The sequence below is a fragment of the Apodemus sylvaticus genome, chromosome 12 (assembly GCF_947179515.1).
Source record: "Apodemus sylvaticus chromosome 12, mApoSyl1.1, whole genome shotgun sequence".
Taxonomy (NCBI): domain Eukaryota; kingdom Metazoa; phylum Chordata; class Mammalia; order Rodentia; family Muridae; genus Apodemus; species Apodemus sylvaticus.
Genome location: NC_067483.1, coordinates 80,724,678 through 80,731,551, shown reverse-complemented (window position 1 = coordinate 80,731,551; position 6,874 = coordinate 80,724,678). Strand labels below are relative to the sequence as shown.

The 6,874-nt window shown below is 37.3% G+C and overlaps 1 pseudogene; it reads right to left on the bottom strand.

Moving 5' to 3' along the window:
* Positions 1-578: 578 nt before the first annotated feature.
* On the bottom strand, positions 579-1,776 carry LOC127697081 (olfactory receptor 10J3-like; annotated as a pseudogene).
* Between the last annotated feature and the right edge of the window lie 5,098 nt (positions 1,777-6,874).

Here is a 6,874-nt window from a genome sequence, read left to right as displayed (position 1 = left end):
TGGCTATTCCTAAGTCAATAGAGGACTTCCATCTTTGCAGAAGTGACTCCAGAGTTTTGAAGTTATCACAATTACAATACTGTTAGCAAATTGCAATGATAGAATATAAAAGTGTTTTGACAGAAGGCTGTATATTTATGAATCTCCTCACTAATTTATCACAAAGTCTACACATTAACACTTTTGCCTTCAACAATGAAGTTTTGTCAAGATGTGTTCAAAGTTATTTGTTCATGTCTTCTAGGACCCTGCTAGACTTTTAGCCTTCTGTTCATTTGTGTAACTAACAAAGAAAGTCTTTGTTAAGATGTGTGTGATTATTCACAAATGCAAATAAAGCCCCTTAGATGTGAGTAGCACCTGTATGCAAATTTGTTTACCACATACTTCCATGTATGCTTGAAGTAGGTCCCAGATAAATATAACTACTCCAGGAGGATATTCCTGCTTGATCAATCAATTCAAATTAATTTGTTTTTCTTATTTTGACCCTATAGGTAAAGGCATCATTGAAAAAGCAGAAAAATAAATTCATACCTGTACAAAAACCAAAGAAAATGTCCTCAAAACATTTTATATTAAGAGGAACAAAACCTAAAACCCACAGAGTTTTGCAGAGCAAGTTTGACCTTCATGTTTCTCAAACCATTCACCAGTGGATTCAGTGGATGAGTAATGATGATGTAGATTACTAAAATGAGTCTGTCCTGCCCCAAGGAAATAAAATTTTTGGTTTTAGGTAGATGACTTGGGCACAGCCATAATGCATGATGACCACCATGAGGTGGGAGGTATGGAAGGCAAAGACATTCTTCTGACCTTCTGCTGAAACAATCTTAAGGATAATGACATTAGAAATGAAAACTAGGCACATGGGTAAGACAAAAACACTGACAACAAAGTTGATGATCTCATTGATATTTGGGCAGACCAGCTTTATCAGGGCTCTCAAAATGCAGAAGAAATAAATAACAAAGCCATCAAAGAAGGGCAGGCCAAACACTGATACAGCTTGTCCAATAGCCATGCTGAGGCAAATTCCCAGGAATCCAGATGCCAAGAGGATACAGGCATTCCTACCCATGTTGATATTGAAAACCTTAAGTAATTGCAGATGGCCACATAGCTTTTATTTATTCATTTTAATCAGATATTTTAATTTTTTACCTTTCAAATGTTATCCCCTTTCCAGGTTTGCCCTCCAGAAATCCCCATTCCATCACCCTTCCCCCTGATTCTATGAGGGTACTCCCTCACCCACCCACCCACTCACTTCTGCCTCCCCACCCTGATATTCCCCTACACTGGGGCCTTCACAGGACCAAGGCCTCTCCTTCCACTAATGTCCATCAAGGCCATCCTCTGCTACATATGCAGCTGGAGCTATGGGTTCCTCCATGTGTACTCTTTGGTTGATAGTTTAGTCTCTGGGAACTCTGGAGGATCTGGTTGGTTGACATTGTTGTTCTTCCTATGGGGTTACAAACCCCTTTAGCTCTTTCCGTTCTTCCTCTAACTCCTCCATTGGTCCACATAGATTTGTAACTCCTTACTGTGCTAATAAATCAATTGTTGACACCAAAAGTTGAATAAAAGAAGAGCTGGGTTGCACAACCTTTAGTATCTATGAACTGGTGAGGATTAAGGAGACCAAAGATTATACAATGAATGGTGGCAATTGTATAGAAAGTTTAGGAGATGGAGACCGTGCTCAGTAAAAAAATACATGGGTGTATAGAGATGATGCTCCAGGTGAATGATTGTCACAGTGATCACACATCAACACCTGGAATTCTTCAGTGATCATCTTTTGTTGATCAGCCTCTGCAGATTGTTGCAAACATGCAAAGTTATAACTGTTGCTTCAGTTTCAACTTTTTTGTATTAAAAACATGTATGTTGATCACATAGTTTCCTATTGCTTTCATGTTTGCTCAGGCTCTTGTAACTCCATTGTGGTTAATTTTAGGACTAGCATGGATGAATTTCACTGTATACATACACAATGAGACCGATTCATTTGCTGGTCAGCTCTATGCTATGGTCCTTCACCCAGCAAAGAATCTGGGGGACATTGAAGAATATCCCCTTAATATTCAGTTCTATGTGTATGCCCAACTTATTTCAAGATCTCCCAGCTAAACTTACAGCTTATTAGCTATTTTCCCAGAACCAAGGAGCACAGCAGAGTACTAATGGTTGTCTTCATCCACTCCCAAATGAGTGGACCAAACTGAGCCAGTTATCTACAGATTTTACTCAACATCCACTGAGAATAAAGACTGATTCCTCTGAAACCAAAACACTGTTTGGCAGAGAAAGTTCAAAACTACAAGAAGAGAAGATTATAATCCCTGAACTACGTGACTAAAAGGATTGGTGACTGACCATTTGATATTGAATAACCAATTGGAAGACTCGTTCCTGGAGAACACCATTTTTCCCACCCAAATTATTCATTGGTTGTCTGTGTTTTTTGTCTAGGATTGGGGGTCTCTTGAGATTTGCTCCTTCTGCATTAGCATGCCTGTTGTTGTCATCCTTATCTTTTTAGGCAACCATGTTGTTGAGATTTCACAGGTATAGATTCTATAAAATTTCTAGGAGAAATAATCTCACATCAAAATTCCAGTTTCTCTGGCCCTTACACTCTTTCCACCTTTCTGTAATGTTCCCTGAGCAGTAGATACATCAGTCATATGGATCGGATGGGACTAGATCAGGTAATCGGGTTGGGTTGGAACTGCATTAGATATGTTGTAATTTTCTGCAATGCTCTCCAAAGGTTCACAGTTGACTTTCTTTGGTGAAGGATAAGAACTACACTTATCTGTGACTATAAGAACAAATACTTTGGAAACCATATGCATGTAATAATATATGCCTTGATCCCATTGCATCTAGCTATTTAGAAATACATGACACACACACAATATATTTAAATATATTTTATTTATTTTTTATATGTGTGTGTGTGTGTGTGTGTGTAAGTGTGCAAGATATGAAACAATTTAGGAAAAATGGTAGAGCAAGGAATTTGAGAAAGTGTAATGGGAGTAACCTATGCTTGATTGGATGAAACAAAGTAAAAAATTACATATTTGAAATTTGTTTTTTAAAAGTAAAATTTTAATTAATTAATAAAATAATATTTCATTTTATTTTTAACTTTTAAAAACTGACAAGAACTCACAAGATTAAATATTTTTCACAGACTATTGATATTCCAACTTCAAACTCTAGATTTTTGGTTAGTTTTTTGTCTTTGGTCAATTTTTATTTCTTAAAATGGTTGCCTCGTATACTGTAACTAATTTTTTTAATTTTTAATTAGATATTTTCTTTATTTACATTTCAAATCTTATCCCCTTTCCTGATTCCATCCCCTGAGGCCCCCTATCACATCTCACCTCCTCTTGCTTCTATGGCTTTGTTCCCCCACCCACCAACCCATTTCTGCTTCCCTGTCCTGGCATTCCCCTACACTGGTGCATGGAACATCCACAGGACCAAAAGCCTCTCCTCACATTAATGTCCAACAAGGCCATCCTCTGCTACATATGCAGCTGGAGCCATGGGTTCCTTCATGTGTACTCTTTGGATGGTGGTTTGGTCCCTGGGAGCTTGCAGGGGGTCTGGTTGGTTGATATTGCTGTTCTTGCCATGGAGTTGCAAGCCCTTTCATCTCCTTTAGCACTTTCTCTAACTCCTCCATTGAGGACTCCATGCTCAGTCCAATGGTTGACTTTAAGAATCTACCTGTATTTGTAAGGCTCTGGCAGAGCCTCTCGGGAGACAGCTATATCAGGTTCCTGTCAGCAAGCACTTCTAAGCATCCACAATAGTTCTGGGTTTGGTAAATGTATATAGATGGATCCCCAGGTGGGGAAGTCTCTGCTTTCCTTCAGTCTCGCTCCACACTTTGTCTCTGTATTTCCTCCTATAGGTGTTTTGTTCTCCCTTCTAAGAAGGATTGAAATATCCACAGTTTGGTCTTCCTTCTTCTTGAGCTTCTTGTGGTCTGTGAATTGTATCTTGGGTATTCAGAATTTTGGGCTAATATCCACTTATCAGTGAGTATATACCATGTGTATTCTTTTGTGGGTGGTTTACCTCACCCAGGATGAAATTTTTTAGTTCCATCCATTTGCCTAAGAATTTCATGAAGTCATTGTTTTTAATAGCTGTGTAGTACTCCATTGTGTAATTATAACACAATTCCTTTATCCATTCCTCTGTTGAAGGACATGTATCTGGGTTCTTTCCAGTTTCTGGCTATTATAAATAAGGCTTCTATGAACATAGTGGAGCATGTGTTCTTATTATATGTTGGAGCATCTTTGGGTATATGGCCAGGAGTGGAGAGTAGTATAGCTGGGTCCTCAGAAAATACTATGTCCAATTTTCTGAGGAATTTCCAGACTAATATACAGAGTGGTTGTACCAGCTTTCAATCCCATCAACAATGAAGGAATGTTCCTCTTTCTCCACATTCTCTCTAGAATCTACCGTCACCTGAGTTTTTGATCTTAGCCATTCTGACTGGTATGAGGTAGAATCTCAGGGTTGTATTGATTTGCATTTCCCTGATGACTAAAGATGCTAAACATTTCTTAGGTGCTTCTCAACCATTTGGTATTCCTCAGTTGAGAAATCTTTGTTTAGCTCATTTTTAATAGGATTATTTGGTTCTCTGGAGTCTAACTTCTTGAATTCTTTGTATATATTGGATAGAGGGCTAATCAGATGTAGGATTGGTAAAGATCCTTTCCCAATCTATTGGTTGCCATTTTGTCCTATTGACAGTGTAGGCCATATAGAAGCTTTGCAATTTTATGAGGTCCCATTTGTCTATTGTTGATCTTAGAGCATAAGCCATTGGTGTTCTGTTCAGGAAATTTTCCCTTTTGCCCATGTGTTCGAGGGTCTTCCCCATTTTTTCTTTTATTGTTCCAGTATATCTAGTTTTACATGGATGTCCTCGGTCCACTTGGACCTAAGCTTTGTACAAGGAGATAAGAATGATTCAATTTGCATTCTTCTATGTGTCGATCTCCAATTGAACCAGTTATTTAAAATGCTGACTTTTTTCCCACTGGATGGCTTTAGCCTTGGTTTCTGTTGCTTAGGTTCTTGCACTTGCCTCTTACCACCTAGTTATATCTGGTGTTAGTTGGTCTTGCTGTCTATGACTGGAGCTTGTCTCTCCTGTAGGCCTGTGAGCCTGTGATCTTAGGTGTGTTAGCAGTCATGGGGAGGCCAGCTCTCTCCTGGGTAAGGTTTTAGTGGGGAGGGCTGTGGGATAGCCTTAGCTCCAGGGTGCATACCAGATGGATCCCATCTCCAGCCTGTAATTAAATTTCATACAATTTTTGCTTTGTTCTCGTCATCTTTAATAAATATTTTGTTAATTCTATCTTTAGACACTGTTTCCTGATACCTCAACATATGTATTAGAATACAAGTCTTTAAACATTTTGACATAGAACTTGTTACAGATATATTGTACAATCCTATAGATAAAAGGACTGTAAAAATGTCTAACTACACTTTAAAGGAACTTCTCATAGAATAGAGGAGGGATATAGGATCTCCCAGAGATAGAGAAAAATTATGCTCAATTGAATTTTAATTCTTTTTACAATGCAGTGATTCTCCATTTATTGAGTAAAACATATATAAACCCAATAAATACATTCACAAGGATTATAACTTCCAAAGAACAGTTTTGAAAAAATTGTTTAAATTTACATTGTTCAACATTTCATGTAAAAGAGCTTCAGTCACACTGCAGATTCACAAAACCCAAAAATATTTTTATAAGAGAAAATACTTGATTTTTATTTATCTTTAATTAATTATTTTGTTTATTTATATCCCTGATATTGCCATTCTCCCAATTCCTCCTATAGTTCTTCATCTGATTTCCTCTCCCCCTTGATTCTGAGAGAGTGCTCCCTTTCCCCATATACAGTCCAAACAGACTTATGTAGTTTGATACCTTTTACCTTTTCAAACTTGAAGCAGAGAATCATCTTTATCTGATTTGTACACACTGCATATTCCATATATGCATTAATGCAGAAATATATGTTACCTTTAAAGTTTATATGTTTATAGAACAAATGGACCAGACAACAAAGAAGACAAATCAAATAGCCCAGCTTATCCTACCTCACAGACTGACGCAAATGCTGTTCTTCAAAAATCTATGATGAGCAATATCAATATGACTAGCTAAGATCATACAGTCTCACATACTGTACTACCCAGGACTTCAGTTAAGCTCTGTACCTTTCCTTACACAGATAATAGACAACAAATGATACAGCTCGCTTTCCTATGACTTGGCCAATGCCACAGTTTTCTTAGGGACCCCAAAACATGCTGTTGCCCGGATACAGCTGGAAGCAATCTCAAAGGGATGACACCTCATTCTCAAGTATTGGGGGGTGTCATTTGATGGGTGATGGATGTTTGTCATCATTTAAGGGGGAATGGTCTCAATTTGTTAATGGTCTTGGTCAGGAAGGAAACAAAAAGTAAAGGAAGATAGATTCAAGGATTTCTTTTCCTCTTTTTTGTTTTCTCTATTTATTCTTCTTTCTCTCCTATCTAGGTTTAGGGAAAGAGGAAGAAAAGGTATGACAAGAAAAAATGGAAGATATAAGAATTAAAAGAGTAAAGTGTAGATTGTTAAATCTACTTTTAGTTTGAAAAGCATTAACATGACAAATATTTTATATTTGGCATGTATTTTGTATATTGATACAAATAAAATTATATTTTGCTACAACATACTATATATATGTTTCAACTCTTGTTTTAGGCATTGTACCTAATGTGACTAATTTAAAATACAACATTAGATTTT